The sequence below is a fragment of the Macrobrachium nipponense genome, chromosome 2 (genome assembly GCF_015104395.2).
Source record: "Macrobrachium nipponense isolate FS-2020 chromosome 2, ASM1510439v2, whole genome shotgun sequence".
Taxonomy (NCBI): domain Eukaryota; kingdom Metazoa; phylum Arthropoda; class Malacostraca; order Decapoda; family Palaemonidae; genus Macrobrachium; species Macrobrachium nipponense.
In genome coordinates, this window is record NC_087201.1 from 160,536,253 (window position 1) to 160,559,894 (window position 23,642).

The 23,642-nt window shown below is 37.3% G+C and overlaps 1 protein-coding gene across 3 annotated transcripts in view; it reads right to left on the reverse strand.

Moving 5' to 3' along the window:
• The window catches only part of LOC135221096 (carbohydrate sulfotransferase 11-like), a 69,193-nt gene extending 65,026 nt beyond the window's left edge, over positions 1-4,167 (reverse strand). For 2 of the 3 annotated variants that reach the window (XM_064258895.1, XM_064258894.1), the window contains exon 1: positions 3,978-4,165. The gene's annotated coding sequence lies outside the window, so the exon portion shown is untranslated. Of the gene's footprint in view, positions 1-3,977 lie in introns of all 3 variants that reach the window. The other variant, XM_064258896.1, reaches the window with a different exon arrangement.
• Positions 4,168-23,642: the final 19,475 nt, after the last annotated feature.

Consider the following 23,642-nt stretch of genomic DNA (forward strand, 5'->3'; position numbering starts at 1 on the left):
GTTCAGGGACCCAGAATTATCAGGGAAGTTATAGACCCAATGTGTATATTTCTCTTTACTGGTAATAATTTCCTTTTCACGTACGTTGTCACAAAGACTTTTCATTTCGTCTCGAGTGCTTATACTTCCTGAACCACACTAGTAATAGCATAACTCATCTGTCACTTACCTCATGCGGTCTGTTGCTTGTTATCTTAAAAGGTGATGGTCTCTATAGCTGGCTCACTTAAGGTAGATATTCTTGGGTGAGCCCTAAGCCTACGAGAAGTTTGTTTGGCTGCCAGCTGCCTACCTCCCGGTACCAGCCAATCAGCTGCCGCCAAACAAACGTCTCGTAAGCATAGGGCTCATCCAAAAAATAAAAAACCTTTGACTTTACATTCATTCATCAATTATTTTACGCGTCACTTTCGCTAACGCTTTTCTTATTAGTTTCCTATTTCCAATCGTCAAACTCACCTAGCCACATGCAATTCGTCAGTTCGGTGGTTAAATCTTGAAAATATGGACTGGTGTGCGTATTATATATGGATCTAATATAATCTTTAACCATAACTGGGATATGATGATGGTTTTTAAAAGGAAATTTGAATATCATTTTGTAAAAAAGGTATATTTAACATTGTACTTTAATTTTTTTATTTTATTCTTCTGTATTTATGATACGATAAGTACTATGTAAATAATGTAGAGAATTTTGTTATATTTTCATAATAAAAGATAAAAAAAAAATTTACCATCATAAATCTAGTTACGCCAACCTCTTCTTACCATTATAAATCTAGTTACACCAGCCTACATATAAATAATTTTCCTTAAAACGACAACGTATAACACTCATGTAAATTCATACCATTTTAAGATGAACTGGAGTTCCAGCAAATGTAGTACTAACGACTCTGGTTCGTTTTTTTTTTTTTTTTTTTTTTTTTTTTTAACGACGGCCATCACGTCCTCAAACTATCCAATATTTCCAACGTGTTTGATCTCATAATCATATCTTTGTTGAAAGAACACTCGCACCTCGTCTAACCCTCTTCAGTAGATGAGCTCTTTATATATATTTCCAATCCACTCTTCGCCGTCATTATGTCTCTAATGCATAACATATCAGCCTAGCTTTTTGGGTCTCATCAGTGTATCGACCTTATGTCTTTTTACGTATTTAAATTTTGTACAATGTATGGAACCATTTATGATATGTATGTATACACACACAATTATATTAGTATATATATTCTGCTACAGTATCATGTAATGCCTATTGTATATGTGACCACATTCTTAGTACTACGGTTTCCTAGGTTTACCTCTTAACCTTAATTCTGGCCGGCAATTCTCGTACTTTCCTATTCATATACAGACTATCTTGTGGACTGCTTGGTCCAGTAACTGCGACAATGGGAACCGGAATAATTAAGAGAACTTTGGCCGTTATCAGCATTAAAAGTACCTAGTACAAGTACACGGGGGCGCATGGCTGAACATAGACCAATGAAAGTACAAAAAATAATATACTGCATTAGCAGACATACTTGTGACTCAATACTCTACCCATCTAAAAAAAATGTGTTAAATGTGGAGATTCAAAAAAAATTGAAAAGTTAATTAAATGTTATTTAACAAAACAGAGGCACGCCTGGTGGACCAACCGTAGGCCGATACACACACTTCAAAAGTCAACCCTTAACTTGAAGTGTTCCCTTTTCAATCAAAGCTCTGAGTTTCGGATTTCTTTCATTCCTAAAACGATCATCTTTATGAGGTTGAGCTATATTACCCTTTCCGAAGTTCTCAGCTTGAAAACGTGGTATCCAATGGACTTTTATATCAGCCATAAATCTGTTCGCCTTAACTTTATTATAAGGAAGTTCGAAACTTGCACGCACACGATGATGCTACAGACCTACACTGATGAGACTAATAAAATACATTACAAAACTCTTACCCTAAATATAGAACAGGCTAAAAAAGATCACCCTTGGAATAAGCCGGATACGTTTGAAGATGGCGGAAGAGTTCAACAGTCAATTGTTATTTTGGAAGGACGAGTTTTACGCCTAGGAAATACACACGCTGGGTGGCATTACTGCTGCACATTCTGATTTTGATCGTAGGATCAGTTGAAAAGGATGCAGTAGATGGTTTTAGTGGGGAAACACGATCAAAATTAATGCGAAAATATTACAAGAGATACGTGAGTCTAAAAAAAAGAAAAAAAGTGGCTATTCTTGAGTAACAGTTGCCACTTCCGTGATTACAGCTAAGAACACTTTTTATACGGAGGACTGACATCAAACTTACCAATCTAAGGTTTTTTTTATTGCATTGAATATTAAAAACTTTATGCGCTCCCATGATGACAAATCGTGATAAGACGACCTCGGATTACCATAAACTACTCTGCTTTCTTAAACCAGGAAGCAGTGTGAACCATGAACTGGGTTCGTAACAATTACAAAATATATATGTCCTTGATTTAATCCCAAGATTATTAATAACTATAGCTAACATCGTCACAATAATTTACTTATAACGACGATAACGATGATAGCTGTTACTAACACTTATTACTAAGCAGTACACAAAGTACTTGCAAGCATTAATGGGACTACAATCGCCAATGAAGTACCATAAAATATATATATAATATATATATATATATATATATATATAATATATATATATAGTATTAAAAAAATTAACTGTTAGTGTTAAGCTGTGTATTCGACATTACAATAACATCTCGGAAAAAACATACGTTAAAAATATCGGTACGTAACAGTACGAAAGAATGTTATTACCATTTGCAAATTATAAACAACGGTTTCTTTCCTTGATTTTCACGTACTAGCCCAGACTAAGTCCCAACGCTATTTCAACTACTATTGCCACTGTCTATAATTTAATGTTATTCATTCGTGTCAACTCGTGACTTTTTCACCTAGTCCAGATCTAGCTCTACAGTGACCATACTTCCGGGTGGGGAAAAAAATAAAAACTTTGCATTTAGTACTGACAAGTGTACGAAAACTTGCTCCTATGGGAAATTTAGACGTAAGTGGTATTAACCCAACCTATTAGCAAAAACATCATCGAACATCTCAAATGTTACGATTAAATAATGTATTTCATATATATGTATATCTATACTATACATATGTATATATATAATATATATATATAATATATATATATATATATATGATATATGAATATAAACTATAAATTATCCTACTGCTAAGTACCACCCACTCGAGTCTAGCACAAATACTTTTTCGATACAAAATGAAATTGCGACATGTCACGTACAAAACTGTCATAAGAGAGAGAGAGTGAGAGAGAGAGAGAGAGAGAGAGAGAGAGAGAGAGAGAGAGAGAGAGAGAGAGAGAGAGAGATGCTACCTACCGAGAGTTTGTTGCTATTTACACTAATCACATCTAACAGTATTACAGAAATCAATAAACTTCACAGCATCAAGGAAACAAAATGCCAGATCAAATCATGCGGAGGGATCGCGAGTAAAAGATATATATATATATATATATATATATATATATATAATATATATATATATATATATATATAATATATATAATTAATATTATAAATCTTATTTTAATATTATATATTATATATATATATGGAGTAAACGAATACAACTGATAAAGTCATAACGCCAAAAACATTACGGTAGTAACTGAAGGGTACGGTCGTCCACCATTCATTATAGTCACCGCTGACATTCGTTATAAAGATCAAAATCCCCTCCCCCTCGCCCCTGAAAAAAAACCCCAAAAATTGCTTGGCAGATTCCTTGCATACGACTTCTTCTGCACCAACGGGCCAAAAGCTTCGTCTGAACACACATACACATACACACACGGCTCTATCTAAAGGCAACACAGATTTAATTTAATTTTTTTATTCTATCATTTTTTCGAATCTGGGATAAACATGAGACTATTCTCTTTACCTATGGTCACAGGTAACTACAAGGCGTTCCATCATCCAAAAAGAGAGAAACAGCCGGCGTGTCAGAAGACGTCTGTCCGTGGAAACGCCGTTTGAAATGCACAGAAATGTTCAAATAGGATTCGTGTTTCGCGTCCGTGTGCGTCCTCTTCCCGAAACTCCCTCCAAACAGACACTAATGGAGGAGGACTGGTGGGACCGTGGTCCAAGTCGGCTCCCGTTGCCTACCTACACGCCACAGTTGCCAGCCGCTCATTTCTTTACGAACTCCCTTTCATCATAGGGAGACTAGTCATTCATATTTATAAACTGAAATCAACCTGAAACATTATAATAGATATTACAAAAAACGTTGACATAACGATATGAGGCTTTAAAACGTTAAAATCTCTAAAAGCGCGGAAAATGCCAAACCGGCAACTATGCTGCAGCAATGCTGGACCCGAAACCTGCAACTGTTTGACGCAGAATTTCGATATTTCACTGCAAAGTAAAAGTATTGTATTTGATTTCATGTTTTCACCGCCAAGATTCCCTCCCCCTACCTACCTCTGTTATTGATCGCTCGAAAGCAAGCGTGCAAGAACAGCAGACGTACGTCTATCTTCTCGATGGCGTTTAAAGGAACAACAGGGAATTGACTTGACCCAACACCACAGAGAGAGAGAGAGAGAGAGAGAGAGAGAGAGAGAGAGAGAGAGGAGAGATGAAAGGGGATTGGGGAGCACGATGACAACATCTGGTTAAACATACGACCATGAAAAAAGGAAGACAACAATACGTACGCACAGGGTATACATACACTCGTAAAGCAGCATGGTGTATAAACCAATAGTCCTATAGACCTCATTCATAAGAAATTTATACATAGTACACTGCAACATTCTCTCGATATGACACCGGTATATTTATCGATAACCTATTTCGGTAATATTTAGTCATATTGCATGAGAATCTTTTTTAGAAAATAAGCAGACAATACAACTACTGCTCCAAGGGTAAGTCATCAATACACCTTCGCCCTCTGGAAAAGACTGCGAGGTTATTAACTCAAGGTCTCCTTAAGTATATCTTAGTTTACCAGACCACTGAGCTGATTAAAACAGCTCTCCTAGGGCTGGCCCGAAGGATTAAATATTTTTACGTGGCTAGGAACCAATTGGTTACCTAGCAACGGGACCTACAGCTTATTGTGGGATCCGAACCACACTATATCGAGAATTGAACTTCTATCACCAGAAATAAATTTCTCTGATTCCGCGTTGACCGAGCCGGGAATCGAACCCGGGACCATCAAGGTCTCCTGAAGTGAACCATATTAACTAATGACTCATTGACTATGCAAACCTGCAAGATTTTCAGAACGGCCTACGGAGATAGACGCAAGAAGAGCGAATCTATTATTAATCCCAGTATCCTTTAGGATAGATTGAGGAACTCGTATAAAATTCGGATTAAACCAACGAGTGTCTTAGGCTTCAGTAGACTAACCCCACCTTTTGAAATAAAAGTAAGGCTAACCTGGCCATAAATTATGTCAGATTAATGTCCTCGGTATATGAAAGCAACCTTGCATATGTATGCAAAGAGTGATTAATCAAAACGAGAAGGGTACGAGTTTAATGGGCCTATCCCACAATACCAGGGACTCGATATAATCGAAGCGGAGTTCTTTTTCGGTAGTATGCAGAAAGCTCTCTCTCTCTCTCTCTCTCTCTCTCTCTCTCTCTCTCTCTCTCCGTCTCTACAGGATCTCTCTATCCTCTCCTCATCTCTCTCTCTCTCTCTCTCTATTTTACAGTTTTCTAATTTACGAAATGCTTGCATATTACCTTCTGAATATCATAAACTTTCTGGGATCACACTTTCATACATACATACTTCAAAGAAATGCCGCAGGAAATTGAGTCACTGTACATTAAAACTGAGTCACTGTGTGTAACGGCACCGACGATCATAGTCTGTTGCAACATCAGTTCACGTGATTCGTGAATCATGCTAAACACAAACTAAAACGCAGAAAAACAAGAGACAGGAGGTCGTAGTACTACCAAGGAAAGGGAAAGTAGAAGACAAATTTATTCATCTGGAGGTCAGGGAAAAGAAGCGAGCACAGGCATTTTTTTTTAAATATAAATTTGAATACAGAACGAAAAATTGGTTATCACATCGAATTAGCAGTCTCCTCCACAAAGGGCAAAAGTGGTTTATGTTTATACATCTGTCCTGTACCCACTAGAATTTAGAGGCTACTGGCAGTTTTCGACCAATTTTAGTATTTCCTCAGTGAAGGCTAGGAGAGGCAATATATTTAGGCTACGAGCGGCAATATTTATTTTTCTTTTCCATCCTAGGACTGAAGAAAAGGGAATATAAAAGGGGGGAAAATATAGGCCTATGCTAGGCCTACGAAGATCAGCTTGAAATCATGCGAATGTCAAGTACCTAATCATTCTAAATTCAGATGTGGATTACGCCAATTACTCGACAAGAGTGCAAAATAACACATGGATGTAAATCAAAATACATAAATGCACATATTAGAGGATTCGACGCGTGCACCGAACACAGTATTTTAAATAAAGCCGACAGTGTTTGTCCACAGGTATTATTTTAGATGCAAACCTCGAACTCTTCAAGGTTATTGATTCCCACAGAGAACGTGAAAGGGAAAGGTAGCCTGACAGGTGTTACGAGACTGCTTAAATTGAGAGACGTTTCATGAGCCTAGTGGAACTTGTGGTGAAATGGTACCTTCACAAAATCTAAAATGACGCCGCTCGCAGGCTCAGAGAGAGAGAGAGAGAGAGAGAGAGAGAGAGGAGAGAGAGAGAGAGAGAGAGAGAGAGAGAGAGAGAGAGAGAGAGAGAGAGAGGAGGGCCGGTTTCTGATATTCTCTGTACAACAAACAATATGCTCCAGTTTACTACTACTTGTTCTACTACCGCTACAGAGAGAGAGAGAGAGAGAGAGAGAGAGAGAGAGAGAGAGAGAGAGAGAGAGAGAGAGAGCAGACTAATATCCTTTGAATCAATATCATCGAAAACGAAAACAAAACATGAAGTGTCCCATGTGAGACCAATATTCTGAACAAGGACGCAAAAGGTTCAAACGAAGCTCATTATCGAACCAAAGTTATAGTGTTCGGAATGAGGCGGTGTCTGAACCCTAATTGGCTTTTATATTTATTTTAAAAGTTAAAGACGTCGAGATGGAGTTAAATGTGTCTTGCACGATTAAGAGGTGATATATATGGATATGACGAAAGAACAAAAAAGATATAGAAGACACCAGTAAATGCAGACAAGAATGAATGCATTAACTGTCAGGCATGAACAACATACGATATAATTTTACACAGTCTATTGCTATAAATGCAGACACGTATAAATGACTTACACATGTGCGTATACAAAAACGTAATATTTATATGAAAACTCGTACATAATACCTGCAATGTTGTATTCATCTGAAACATGGGCAACTAAGAAGAGAGATAAGAACAGGATCGACGTGACTGAGATGAGAATGTTGAGATGGCAATGTGGACTTACTAGAAAGGATAAAGTTGGGAACGAACATGTTAGAGCCACTCTCAAAATAGCACCAGCTTCAAACAAGGTGAGGGAAAGTAGACTGAGATGGTACGGACATATAGAGACGAGAGGAAGACCACCCGATATGGAAAATGATGCAGATGGGACTACCAGGTGGGTGAAGGTTAGGTAGACCTAAGTAGCGATGGATTGACTGTGTGAAGAAGAGAGATATGAGGGAGTTGGGATTGAGAGAGGAGGTTGCACTGGACCGAAAGAGATGGATTAATCTGTAGAAGAACCATTACAGCGACCCCAAATAGGGACAAGCTTGTAGAGAAAGAAGAAGAGCACATAATACATTCAGTAACCCCTGATGTATCGACACACAAAGAATATAGCGCCCAAAAACATTTTCGCAGCAAAGTTAGGCGAAACGAGATAAGCAGCTGCTACAGGGAGAGACAGAATGCATACGAGGAACCTTCCCACGCACCCTGGATGCGGTCATGCCTGCGATTTCTATCGATTAAAACGATTGAACCCACGCATGTTAGCAATGGTTACGCAACCGTCCCGGTGAACTGACACGTGGAAGTGAGGAAAAAGCCGGATCTTAGTCTCACTGGTTATGTAAACGCTAAGGAAATGAACAGAGATAAAACAGAAAGATAGTAAACAAATGAAGAAAGCGTAATGTAAACAAACTGAAACAAAATTCATAAAAAATATAGCTTGATACGATTTCACTACAGCGTGGGTTATACCTAGGCCTAACGAAGTCTACGCCGGTATTTTTATAACTTGAGGCTTACTGGGTCTGAAGGAGTCTCTGCCGGTATCTTCATAACGCGAGCTCTCAAGAGTCGAAAGAAATCTCCTGCCGGTATTTTCATAACTTGAGTCCCACTGAAAAGTCATTTTACATCAGAACTGACAAGAGAGAGAGAGAGAGAGAGAGAGAGAGAGAGAGAGAGAGAGAGAGAGAGAGAGAGAGAGAGAGAGAGCTACATACACATTACAGCTTTCACCTGTAATAAGTATCTCCTCGGCTGTGGCCCTAAGGCAGGGTGAATATTAAGATATCAAAAGATTCGATGTTTTGGTGCAGTGCTGTGGAATTTGGAATGGAATATCGAGGAAAGGCCAACCACTGGTAACTAAGAGGTCATTCAGCGCTGAAATGGAAATTGACGGCAGGTAGGTTTTAAAAGTGTAACAGGAGGAAAACCTCAGAGCAGCTATACTTTGAAATAATTGTTAGGAGAGGGTGGATAGCAAGATGGAAGAAAGCTAATACGAAAGGAGGTACAGAAAATGAATGAAAGGGGTTGCAACTTGGAGCCGAAGGGACGCTGCAAAGAACCTTCAGTGGTGCCTACATTGCACCCTGTGAGGTGCACTGACGGCAATACTCCCCCCTACGGGGAGCGTGAAGTGTTGTCTATACATCCTTGGAGAATTGAGGTTTGCAATGAGCCTGCATTAAGAAGCTGTAAAGAGGCAACTAACTTTATTATCTTGGCAAGAGCTTGTAAAGATCATTTCCCAATGGCTATTGACAAAATAATGAAGTTAGTTGAAGAATTATGTGTATCTAATAACTATTTTCATTCGGGGAGTCATTCTATAAGCAAAAATTCGGGTGTAGCATGGGTAGCCTCCTGTTTTAGCCAAACTATGCATGGAATACTTTGAAACTATAGTAATAAATGCAATAAAACCCAAAAACATGCTGTGGATGAGATAGATGACATTCTGACATTTTGGGGTAATAGATGGGGCAACTTCAAAGAATTCCTTTCAAAATTAAAAGCATTAGTGCCCAAATTCAAATTTAAAGTTGAATGGGAAACAGACAATAAAATTCCTTTTTTTGATGTTGTAATAATTAGACACGACATAATACAAATATACCATATGCAGAAAACCAACGCTCTCACTTTCATACATTCACTACTTTTGCTATCATGACATTCCTATCAAGATAGGCGTAGCCAGCAACCTATTCTTAAGAGCCTTATGAATTTGTTCCCCAGATTTCCTGGAAAAGGAATTTGAACTCATTTGTAAGCAGCTTTCGTCTTTAAAGTATCCTGACCATATAACTGAGAAAGCGATTCATAAAGCAAACGTAATTTTCTACCGAATCCCTCAAGACAAGACTAGAGACACCCAACAATAAAATAAAAATCCCACACCTGGACAGAATTAAGATGGTGACCCAGACCCTCGGAAAATCTAGCCATTTTGCCTTTACCTACCCAAACACCTTAGCCAAATCCCTGATTAACGTCCAACAAAAGACATCCCCAATAGCACAGGCGTTTACGATATCCCATGCCTGGACTGTGACCAATCTTATATTGGTTTTACAGGAAAACAACTTCCCCAGAGATTAATACAACATAAACGGTTAGTTAGGTATGTACAACAGAGCTCAGCTATTTTTAACCATATAAATAACCATAACCACAGACCCCCCCCCCCCCCCCCCCCCCCCCCCCCCCCCCCCCCCCCCCCCCCCCCCCCCCCCCCCCCCCCCCCCCCCCCCCCCTTACAGGAATTTTGTCACGTATAATTCATAGCAGCAAATGTCAGTACAAAAGCCAAATGATAGAGTCAGCCTTGATTAAACAAGACAGGTAATGAACATCTCAAAAGGCACCTGCGATTCAGATATCACAGATAAAATCTTCCTTCAACCAACCCTTAAAACAGCTAACTGTGGATGGATCTCTTGGTATAAATACTGCCTTTTCTGTAACTTTTCTCATTCATTACCTACCTGAAGAGAGAGACAGTAGTCTCTGAAATATAGTACTTACTTTCAATGTTCTGGCATTTTTATAGGCTCCTTTTATATATATAGATATATAATATATATAATAATATAGTACATAACTAGCTATGTAGTCCATTTCTACAAAACTTCAATTTAAGGAGGAACAGGATACTACAACATACATACATATCATACATACATATACATACATACATACATACTACATACATACACACCACATAATATATATATATATATTATATATATATAATATATATATTGTGACGAAGTGCCATGTATTTGGTTACTACACTTACCATTCATTAATTGTTACCTCACAACAGCCAGACACCTGATCCCTCATCACAGGTACTAAATGACTGAATACTCTAAAGGCAACAGTGATCCCTTAAACAACTTACCAGTATTGCAGAAAATCAGACTAAGTTCATCAAAACAGGTGTGAGGTAATCTCATAAGTAATCAAATTAGTCAAGGGGCATCACTGCATCAACAACTTTAAAAGGCTAAGTATTTCCCTGATTTCAGAAGTCTAAGTACTTCCCTGGTTCTAAGTCACTTCAAATAAATTGAAGGAAAACATATCAATTACCACTCTATGTTTCTACCTAAGCTAAATGTAATCATATGCAAATATACTGGTTAGAAATAAAATACTTATAAAAATTTTAAATACAAAAATTTATCATTAAATTCAAAATTATAAGTGAAATTCACAATATCAGGGAAAATTACTCTTAAATGAAAACAAAGTAAAGTTCAATTAATTCTTGAATCAATTAAGTAAAATTAAATAAAAATTAATTTATCACAAAATTCAAGAAAATTAATTCAATCAAAATTCAAAAGTGTTAGGCAATAATTGAAATTTGGAAATTAATTCACAAGTCTTAAACAACAATGAAACTTGAAAAGAATTCTAAGTAAATGCAAATTAATTCACAAGTGTTAAATTCAATTAAATGTGCAACGATTAAGTAATGAAAATAACTAAGTTAATTAAATTGTGAATGTAAATGAAAACACAGAAAAATGTGGAAAATACCAAAATTGCAAAGTATTAATCTCACAGAATATAAAATAAAAACACACAATTCAATGAGAAAATAAATAAATGCACTTCAAATGAAACAAACACATAACACAAAAATTTGCAATGTGTAAAAATGTAAATAGTTTCACTCAAACCATTGTAACTATTAGTTATTAGTTCTCTAAACCATGGAAACCATTAGTTATTAGTTTCTTACCAAACCATCATAACCATTAGATATTAGTTCTCTAAACCATCATAACCATCAGTTATTAGTTTCTTACCAAACCATCATAACCATTAGATATTAGTTCTCTAAACCATCGTAACCATCAGTTATTAGTTGCAGCTAATAAAAATATAACGCACTTTACCTTCTTGGTATACCAATTTTCTTTCTTTGCTGCAGCTTGTTTCACACTCACAAAAACAGGCGCCGTTACATACTAATATAATGTTTGTTCAGATTCCACAAAACACTAAATAATATTAAATAAACTCTAAGAAGTATCAAATCTGAAATCTACAAGTTACAAGTGACCATTTTACGTTACGTTAATATAATCTCAAGTATGTCAAGGGAGAGAGAGAGAGAGAGGAGAGAGAGAGAGAGAGAGAGAGAGCTGTCTGAACCCTATGTGGCTATGTGGTTCTAGGATGCAATGAAAAACTCTTCCTTACGAAAGCTGGACAGTGGAGATGACACAAAACGTTTTGGGACACAATTCTTTCTAGAAGCTTTGAAAAGTGACGTAACTTTACAGAAAAAACTGTGAAATCTGCATGTGGCATTCGGCAAAGATGAACGTGTATGAAATGAGTATACAATCATGTATGTACCAGCTCAACAAAGATATGTACCCGATCAAAACAGACTCGAGCAAAAGTCCCTATCAGACGTGATGACAGAATTCCCAAAACACAACGGAGACCTCGATGTCTCTAATCAAACATGTTGACAGGTTTTGAAAAACAACTCTGGCTTCGAACGGACAAAGATAATCTCTCTCTCTTTTCATACTACATTATATATTCTTTTTATATTATGTTATGCAGAAATCTGAACACACATTTTAAACATCCTACAATTCTAAGCTAGCTAGGAATCTGAAAAAATGTTGCAAAATTCTATACATAAAATTTTGTACAGTCAAAGAGGGGATATATGTGTTTTGAAAGTAGCAATATATATATATATATATATATATATATATATATATATATATATATATATATATATATATAAAAAGAGGGATGTATTAAGACAATATGTTTAAGACACCGTTGTAAGGTGATGTGCTGTGACATTCCTAGAATGTAGGGAATCATCAGTTTAGCTTCTCCTTGGAGACAATGCCCGAAGTGACAAGCTTAGGAAATGCAGATGTATCTTATTGGGTGACGCATGTCAAAGTTGCTGTCTAAGCAGATCAGTGCCATGTCCTGTCGCTATGCACGGGCGGTTGCAGAGGTGCCTTCTGAAACTGGTTATAGGCAGTTACTGGGGCATGAACAATGTGTGTGAGTTCGTGCATGCCTGCAAGCTTCTTTCCTACATAACGAGAAAGTAAGATTACCAAGGGGGGAGATCTGTACAAGAGAGGCGAAGAGCCAAGATGGCTTCTTCGAAAGTATTTTTGGTAAAATGTTTGTGAATTCTGTGTTGAAAGGGTAAGCATACTTATTCTTTAGCCAAAGTTGTGGCTTGATTGTATTTTGAATATTTATTTCAAATCCTTTGACCTTTTGATTTGATTTATGATCTTTGCTTATCGATATGTTCTCTTGTCTTTTTATAGGCGATTCTGAGAAAGAAGAACTGAATATGGTGACTTAATTAGATATGGGAACTTAACTAATGTTTCGTGGTGTTACTGTACTATGACTATGCCTAGTTTTGTGACTAAGATAATGTTGGTTATTGTAGTAGAAATATGGAGTGGGTTATCCGAGTTCAACCTTTCATTTAGCTAAAATATTTTTGGCCCCCCAGCCAATGAATCATATAATTTGTAAAAATAAAGCATCTGACAACTGTCTCGTTCTCACACTATATCTGTGTTGTTTAAGTCTTGCCTCCAGTTCCTTCCAAGATTGTCCTATATAAACTTGCAATTCATACGAGGAACCACCACGTCAATGCAACCCTGAGAAACTGGGACACTTTCTCTGAAAAGTTAAGTGACAACCTCTTTTACGGTTCCAGCTTCAACATACACGCACCAGAACATGATGGAATGATTTTAAAATTCTTTTATTAAATTGGCAATCATAGCATTCGGTGGAAGGATTTTGATTGTTGAAACTGGTAGGCCTACTTAGGCGCTTGCAGAACTGCATTATGTTTCCATAAGACTGTTGATGGGTATTTCCATAATAAAATAAACAGCTTATATGTTCAATGTCTTGATGGCATTACAAGTTACATCAACGTAGGAATATTGCAGTATCTTAATGTTCATATTCGGTGCAACCAGTGATGTTAGCAAATGTCTTGAAATATTGTGGTAATAGGTAAAGGATGCTCAGGTGGGTGAGCGGAGTGACCATAAAGGACGGGGTTAGAAATGAACATATTAGGGCTACAGTAAAGGTCACTGAAGCATCAAGGAAAGTGCAAGAGACAAGGTTTAAGATGGTATGGCCACCTGATGAGAAGAGGAGAGCAACACATGGCGAGAGAAGTGATGGAGGTGGAGGTGGATGGAACACGAAGTCCAGGTGGAGGAGAGGTTGCATTAGAGATGATATGAGGGAGAAGGGAGTATGGGAGGAAATGATGACACAGGACAGAGGTAGATGGAAGAAACTCATTAAAAACGGCGATCCCGAATAGGGATAAATCTGGGAAGAAGAAGAAGAGTAATTTAGCATTCTGACCTGCGTATACACTTATATATGAGAGAGAGAGAGAGGAGAGAGACGAAGAGAGAGAGAGAGAGAGAGAGAGAGAGAGAGAGAGAGAGAGAGCAAATCTTTGTTCGCGTTTTTCCTGTGCAAATCTGTCTTTTTTTTTCACTGTTACATCATTATTAATTATAATATAATACATATAGAACATTGAATGATCAAACGACTTCTGAGAAAGCTAGTACAAGTTCCACTGAGGATAGGAATGGCAAATGTGATTTAGGGGATTCACAGGGTCGTTCAGTGCTACTCGAGATAATACGGTTTTACTTTGCAATAACACGTTAGCTCAAGTCTCTCTCTCTCTCTCTCCCTTGATGGTCTCTCATTGATCTTCAGGCGAGTACTGATGCAACCCGTTAGATACTTAAGCATTTATAAATTTTGTTTTCTATTTTCAAATGACCGTGACTGCACACACACACAATATATATATATATATATATATATATATATATAGATATATATATATACATACATACCTACATATCCATACATACATTACATACATCCTACATAAACATACATAACATACTACATTACATCTACCAACATACATTAAACATACATACATATATATATATACTTATATTAATATCATGTTATATATATATATATCTATATATATTATTGGGAAATCTGTTTAGTTAAATATGACATCCGATATCAAGTCATATTAATCCTAAAATTTAATTGTTCGGTACTTCAAAGGGTTAGCTGTAATGGCAATATAAACTATACCAATCTACTATCTAGAAATGATTACGAAAAGAGAATGTTTGTTGCTCCCATCTTGAAAAACGAGAAATAGGTTTCTTTTGATGTTTAAAATGCAAACATTTCTGCCACGAAACGAACTTGCTAATTCAACATGGATGTATAGGTCTAACGGTAAAAAAAAGCTATGTAAAAAAATACAACAACGGATTTATAGACAGACTGTACCTGCACAGTCTTGAACCAGCAAAGCCACGAAACTAACTCGCTACTTTAACATCGCTGTATAGGTCTAACGGTGAAGCCTCAAAAGACAGCGCTTTAAAAAACAAACCAACGGTTTTATGGACAGACTGTAGCCTGCACAGTCTTAAGCAGTTGCAGTTCCTGCCAGCCCTGAACACGATCGCATGCTGGAAGATAAGCACAACTCCGCACGCACCACTTTCACGTGAATCTTGCTCAGGAATTACCAGAATACCTACCGCCAAACCTTTGTCCGGATAGTAATTACACGAAAGGAGGGGTAACCGGGAAAAGGAAAGAGAGAGAGAGAGAGAGAGAAGGGGGGGGGGGGGGGGGGGGGGTGGGGGGGGGGGGGGGGGGGTATGTACAAGCAAGGTCTAGACAGTATAGTCTAGACCTTGTGTGCAAGAATAAGAGAGGAGAAAGCGTATACTGGAGAAGGTGCACGGTAGACCTATTTTGGTTGACACTTGTTAGCGTGACGAAACTACTGCATCTCCTTTGCAAATTTAAAATTAACTTCCGAGCGGATGATGCAATCTTTAAACTAAGAGGATAAATGAAGCTATAAGCGTTCCGTTTCGCGTTTATTTACCGAATGACCCAACACAGCCCCAAAATGATAAGTGGCGACTGTTTTGATGAAGTTCGTTTTTGTCAACGTATACTAATCCTCCTTTCACGAACTGACAAAGTTACTGATGTTCTGACACATGATGTCAAGCAGTCATGACTGAATCAGGTTTAAAATCAACCCAAGATGCTGGCAGAACTTTCCTTTTTCGTTTTTTTTCATCAATTAAATTCTTCTTTCATGTAGAAACGTCAATCCCAAATGTAACCAAGTTTTACCAAAGACTGCTGCTCTGAATTTGGTCTTAAAAACAAAGAAAAACAGAGAAAACATTCTGAAACTCTAGAATCTCTTAAGGCCCCCATACACAGAACGATTGTTTGAACGAATGTCTGAACGATTGTCAATATCGACCCACACACACGCTATTCAGACCAGAGTCAAAGTATATACAGGGTCTGCTCACGAGGTGGTACTAAAACCTATCCCCGCTCCTTGTGAAACGTCATCAGTTACAAAAGGACCATATCTTTATGAAACTATATTTACGATAACATTTTCACATAACTATTTTTTCGATGGCGTTTTTTTTATATAAATTTTCCTCTTATTGCATGTTGCCGTATACTGCGTTAAAGTACAAAGAATGCTCTTTCAAATGATATATGGCACATTACAATTACGATTACTTTCAAACCCAGAAGGGCGCACAGAAAAAATTATCTACGCACACAAAATTGTGCAATTACTGCATCCGTCAACCTACATACATTCACGTTTCGTAGCGTACATGACTAAGGGATAATGATAGAAAGAAACTGAAAAATGGATTAGAAAGCTGATAAAATTTACTATATAATGCATAAATAAAATTGATAGGTGTTCTCAGAAATTTTCGAGGAATTCTAGGTCAAAGACGGACCAAAATTTTTAAATTTTATGTAAATATTTTTCTTACAAAATTTTTCATCTTATTACATTTTGCAATATACAATGTAAAAGTACAAAGAATATCCCTTCAATTGGTATATGACACATTACAATTACAATTATTTTCAAGTCCATAATCGCGCACAGAAAAAATTATCTTTCGCGACAAAAAAGTTATAAAAATTAAGCGTTCGTGGGAGATCTGAAATCTAGCCCCGCCCCTTGTGAAACGTCATCAGATACATCCAGCCAGACTGACGAATACCTTTTTGTACTTTTTTCGAAAATATTATAATCGTTTGAGGCATGCATAATTAATACCTTATGTATACAGTTTGTGTTACATGTAAACTTACGTGTTCGGAAGTATATTTATGTGATATGAAGTGCTAATGAGAAATTTGCTGGAAATGTGTTCCCTGTATCATTTTCTTCATCATTTATTCCTTTGATACCTTTTATCGTATATGATGTAATTCTTATACTTTTGATATTGTTTTCTTTTTTGTGGTCAAGTCGTACAAATGTAACTGCCATTTTTTACACTGCCTGTATCCACATTTTCTTTGTATTTATTGCATAACGATAAGTATTCATAATAAGAATTGGAAAATATAATTAATCTATCATTCTAACATTTAGCATAAAAAAAGTTGCTTTTCAAAGTGAGGTATGAACACAGTGACAGAACTAAATACATTTCTTAAGAATTATTTAAAATCTTGATAATATTACTACCTGAAAGAGAGAGAGAGAGAGAGAGAGAGAGAGTATTCATGTTATAAAAAATGGACTTGAAGAGAATACAGCAAACCAGTATACAGGTAAGTAAATAAATAAGTAAAGAATAAACATATGAAGAAAGCTGGAGTGGCTATGTGTGTTCAAACTGGTATATTTTGTGGAATAAAACAAGGCTTGGTGACTAAATAAGAGAATGGGTATTTAAAAAATCAAATATGTGACCTCTCTACAGATTTTATCATCAAGATTTTATGAAAAACAAGATGTGATATGGATTAGATGTATAAAAACTAAAGCTTCTTTAAGTAATTCAATGGAGAAGCACGGGCAGTGTTTTACGACCGGCGGATCAGGTTCTGTTCTGTCTCCGGCATCTGTGTTGCCCATAGACGTTCAGATTCACTTCAGTTTGTCGAAACCTGGTTGAGTGAGGACATAGCCGCTCCGCTCAGTGATGACGCTATAGACCGCTCTTCGGTTGAAGAAATGAAATGAATTCTCTCACGATTGTTTATTTAATTAATTGAAACTTTACCCTGGTGACTGGTTCGATTATTTGGAGGAGCAGACCGACATGGAATTATTACATACAATAAAAAAAAAACACACATACACAACCAAAATCATTGTAGTACGAGAGTTGCTGGACACTTCGCCTACTTACTCTACAAGTCTTCCGTTCCTTTTGGTATAATAATCCCAGAGACACGTAAAGCAATTATTCAAGTCATGCAACACGAGTTTACAAAAGTAAACAGTAACTATGTTGCATACACAGCATCTTTCATATTCTAGTGGTATACAGCCTGGTGTAGGTACAGTAGGTCTAGAGTTCCGTTAAAGCAGAATAAGCCCTTAAACCTACGGTTCTGCACACAAGTAAGAATACAAAATTCATATCTTTTCTACAAAACAACATTTCTTTATTTTAAAACAAGGAAAATTTGGATATTATTGGAAAGGTACTGGTCAAACCTTATTTTTTTGTGCCCGGACAAATAACAATGGTAATTTAAACAACAGTAATACTAAATAACCAACAGATATAGCATACAAACACAATACGTAAATACATAATATACTCACACATTAGTATTATATATATATATATATATATATATATATATATATATATATATATATATATATATATATATATATATTTGGTGTGTGTGCGTAGTACTATTGTTTAAATTACATTGCTATTTTCCATACATAAATTAAAATAAAAGTCTATGACAATATATTCAATAATATTTCAGCATTCCATGTATACACTAAAAATTTTGTGTACAAGAGTTGAAAAGTGTACATTTCAATTACTTGGCTGCAGGACCGTGGTATAAGTGCTTATTCTGCATTAACTAAACTACCGATATGCCATTCGACTATGCAGATGCAACATATATATATATCTATATATATATATATATATATATATATATATATATATATATATATATATATATATCCTTCAATAATTTTCCAACCAATTTATCACAAGCCTAATTTCGCTCTCCTACGACGTTCAATAGACTCCTCCCAGAACTCTGCGGACGTAGCTGCCATGTTGCCGCTTCAGCGTCTCGTTGAAACTGAAGTAAATCTTCAGATCACGCCATAGACGTGGTGGTTTCCTGCCACCTGAACTGAATCGGATGCCAGGAACCTGGCAACGGCAGGTTGCGAGTTGGTCGGAGAGGCCGACGGACTCCGCCCACTTTCGGTCGGACGATCACCCCATAGACGATGAGATTTACTTCCGATTCAGATAACCGGATCCGGCGATCGTAACGTCTATGGGACCCTTTACTCTTCTGACGTCACAGTATTAGCTCCGCCCCCCCTGCCGAGTTGAGCAGACCCTATATACTTTGACTCTGATTCAGACAGTATGAACGATCTCCGCACAGATTTCAGTCTCAACAAAGATTTTGTCTTGAGAATACGTGGCACCATCTCTACGTAGAAGAGACGCGCGCGATAGGTTATATCGGCAGACAAACCCGTACATTGAACGACCTGTGTACGACAGACTTCAGTCGCAAGCCAGCAGCAACCTGGTCGTGATAGATTCCCGCTGAGATCGTTCAGACACGAAGCTCCGCCCACTTTTGCATTCGGACAAGCCCATACACAGTGTTTTTGCGGGTCGTTTCTATGTAGGACTAATATTTCTTTTGGGGTTCGGGGTTCATCGGGTATACTAATTCTCCAACAAGTGTAAACAAAACAGAATAGGATACAATATAGAATTTAGGCCAAAGGCCAAGCGCTGGGATCTGTGACGTCATTCAGCGCTGAAAGGGGAACTGAAAGTATGAAGGTTTGAAAGGTGTAACAGGAGGAAAACCTCAAAGCAGTTGCACTATGAAGCAATTTATAGATGAGGTCTGACGAAAGAGAATACGAACGGAGATACAGTGAAAGGAATGAAGGGGTTGAAGCTAGGGGCCGGAGGGATGCTGCAAAGACCCTTAACGAATGCCTAAAGTGCACTGCATGAGGTGTACTGACGGCACTACCATCCAAAGGGGACATGAGCAATAATGAACAAAAGCAATTCTAGGTCTAGGGGATTCTGCCCTATGGAAGTTTCCCTAATCATACTATAATGGGCATAATGTCTGTCTGTCTGTCATTCAATCACGGCCAAACGGCTGGTCAGAAGGGCATGAAACTTGGCAGGGTTATGGTGGGGACCCTTAAGATAGTTTGTAATGGGGTTTCATCCAACCTACCCCCCTCCTTTGTAGGAGGTGGGGGTGAGAAGGGATTCCCTGAAACGGAGCTGTTTCTGGCCGTGAAACGAGGCTGGTTATTCCCGTAGACTTAGTTACTTTATGATTTTTCATACATAATTTCTGTACAACTTCCCCGGAGAAAATTATCATCAATATCCGCAAGATTTTTTGAATAACTTAAATCCATCGGGACTGCCACTGCACAAAATAACGTTGAAGAAGTACTGCCCGGTAATGTTGCTCCGGAATTTCAATCCTGCCAATGGACATTGCAACGGACTGAGGTACACCGTTATGGAGCTAAACTCCCACATCATCGAAGCAGTGATAGCAACGGGCCCTCACACCGGCAAACGTCTGTTCATCCCCCGGATTCCTCTGATGCCTTCGGACAACCAGTTTCCGTTCCAGTTACGGCGCAGTCAGTTTCCCATCAACCTGGCCTTCTCATTCACTGCAAACAAGTCGCAGGGCCAGACTTTGGATCGTGTTGGTGTGTTTCTGCCGTCACCCATGTCCACGCATGGCCAACTGTATGTGGCGATGAGCAGAGTAACTGACTCTGCCAACTTGAAATTAAGTTGTGGAAAAACTGATAATATTGTGTACAAAGAGGTTCTGTAGTAGGTATGTATAAAAATCGCCCTTATTTTAATATTGCTGAACAAATAGTACATATAAATTTTTCACTTCTGCACCCGTATTTTATCACCCATCGTAGATGGGTCAGTTTGCTAATAATAATAATAATAATAATAATAATAATAATAATAATAATAATAATAATAATAATAATGGACTACATAACACGTGGGCAGCAAAAATCCCCCCTCCCAAAAAAAAAAGTGTGTGATGGTCACCTTTCCCAAGCATATGTGACTAACACCAAAGTGACAAGGACTGTTGATATGACAATGCCATTAAAAATATCGAGACGATTCAGGTAGACTCAGAAAACAATACTGATTCCCGTTCGAAATGTCGCCTATATAAAGGTGAAAATTATAAAAGACAAAAACAACCAATGACGGAAGACGAAACACTGAGGGACTATGATCGGTAAAATAGTGGAAAAGTGTGAGATATGCGGTACTTCTTTCTCTCTCTCTTTTATTTAAAAAAAAATACACTTTAAAGGTCATTTTACAATACAATACATATACAGTGTATGTAATTTATGTACAGAATAAATAGTTATAGTTTTTATACATCAATACGCCTGAATTTACATACACCCATACTCGGCAATATGGAACAGATAACGGAGCTCTACTGGATGCAACCGCCTTTGTGCATTGCGTAAACCTCCTCACTGAACAGGCAACCATGGCGGCGCGTGTCTTTGAAAATTTCAAGCCACCATTCATTCCCCACAAAATAACGAAATATTCATTGATGCTAAACCTTGCGTAGATGCTGCATACTAAGCAATCATTCAGAACTCCGATGGAGCAATGCTTTGCTCGTGAAAACGAACAACGGAACCCTGGACTAGACGCATATTCTCCACGCGTTCCAATTTCGTCAAGTGTTTGACGATAACTCCTCTCAAAAGGAAGCTTATTATCACTTCTGTATACTGGTGGACCAGACGAGGAAGCGACCCAGTGACTGACGTGGCATACGAATCACGCCCTCTAAAAGTAGCATCGGTATGATTCAGTCAGTAACGAAACCCTCTCTGGAAGTGGAGCCACTGGCGATGATCACAGGGAACGATACACTACTTTAAAAATGAATTTCATAATTACCATTTCCTTTGCAATACAAATTCGCTGATGGTATACCATTTATAATATATGAAATATCGTTGTATTAATTTATTGGCTTCACCATACAATAAATGGCTAGCACTTAATTAGCCTATTTGCTTAATAAATCTTACTGCTTTATAAATGTGATCTTATCATCTTCTGCAACTAGTTACTTTTCTTCTATAAATACCTCCATATCGTACTGCCATCTACAGGTTGATATAGAGACCCTATGCTCAAACTCTGAGAGTAATCATGGCTATATATTCCAGTGAAGATATTAATGTTTATCATGACTTAAAATTAAGTATAATTGTTTATGTCAGGTTGGGGAACAAATACATGCGAGTATGTATGTATGTAGTATGTGTGTGTCTCCGTCTGTATATATATATATATATATATATATATATATATATATATATATATATATATATATATATATATCTTACAAGTGTGTAACGTTAGTGAAATCACATATTGTGTCTTGCTTGGAGACAGGCTGTAAGGGCAGTTTACTTGAGTGAAGGAATTTGGGTACGTAAGCGTTTAACCGAGAGATCGCTTGTCTTGTAGTCAAGTACGGATGTTACAGGCCTAATAGTCCAAGGCACTTGCGAAAGCCACATTCCTTTTGGTGAGATCAAAGAGGTCAGGTGGCACACGTCAGGTGTCGGGAGAGAAAGCCCCCATCGTAAAGGTATGACACATATTTTGTAAGACTTGGAAAACCGTTACCTTGGAAAAGAGAGAGAAGTGTGAAATACCTTCGTTTACGCAAATGCTTTGAAGAGAGTGATGTGTGAAGTGTATCTCTTATCCCTTATTATCATTATTACAGATGGGTTATATTCCATGGTACTAGAGATGGGAATCTCTAACCTGACAAATACGATGAACTTATTGACATTTTGGGTCTGGGAGAGAATTCTTAGTCAGGAGGGTAGAATGTTAACTTACTAGTTTTCTTTATGGGCAGATTTAGGTTTCTTGTCATTATGACTTGTTAATCATTTTGTTCTACTTTATATTCAACTGCTTTGGGTAATAAATAGTATATTTTTATAATTACGAGATCTTAATAGCCTAACGACATGGTTGCAGACAGAGGGCACCATTGGCAACAGGTAAGGGTTTCCAATTTGTGTAGTTTAATAAAAGGGGGTAAGATATATATATATATATATATATATATATATATATATATATATATATATATATATATATATATATATATATATATGGTAATTCTAAGCCCTCATTCCGCGGTAAAGTAGACTATGGCAGTTGGCGTTTTTTTACGTTATTTTACTTACTGAACAAAAATTTAAATAATATTTATTCGGACGACTGTAATAAACCCCAGGGGCCAGTACTAAACACGGCGAAATACATTGGACGCCCCCAATCTCTAGTGGAAGTCGTATCCGCGGTTACGTTCCTTGCAGTCCCTGCGGAACTATTCTTTAGAATTACCCTGCAAGAAACGTAATCGCAAGTACGACATCCACTAGGGATTGGGGCGTCCAATGTATTTCGCAGTGTTTGTATATATATATATATATATATATATATATATATATATATATATAATATATATATACACGTAAAATCATGCGCCGTTTTTTGTATTAGCTTAACTTTCTGTGCGCTACCTTCCAGCCAAGGCTGC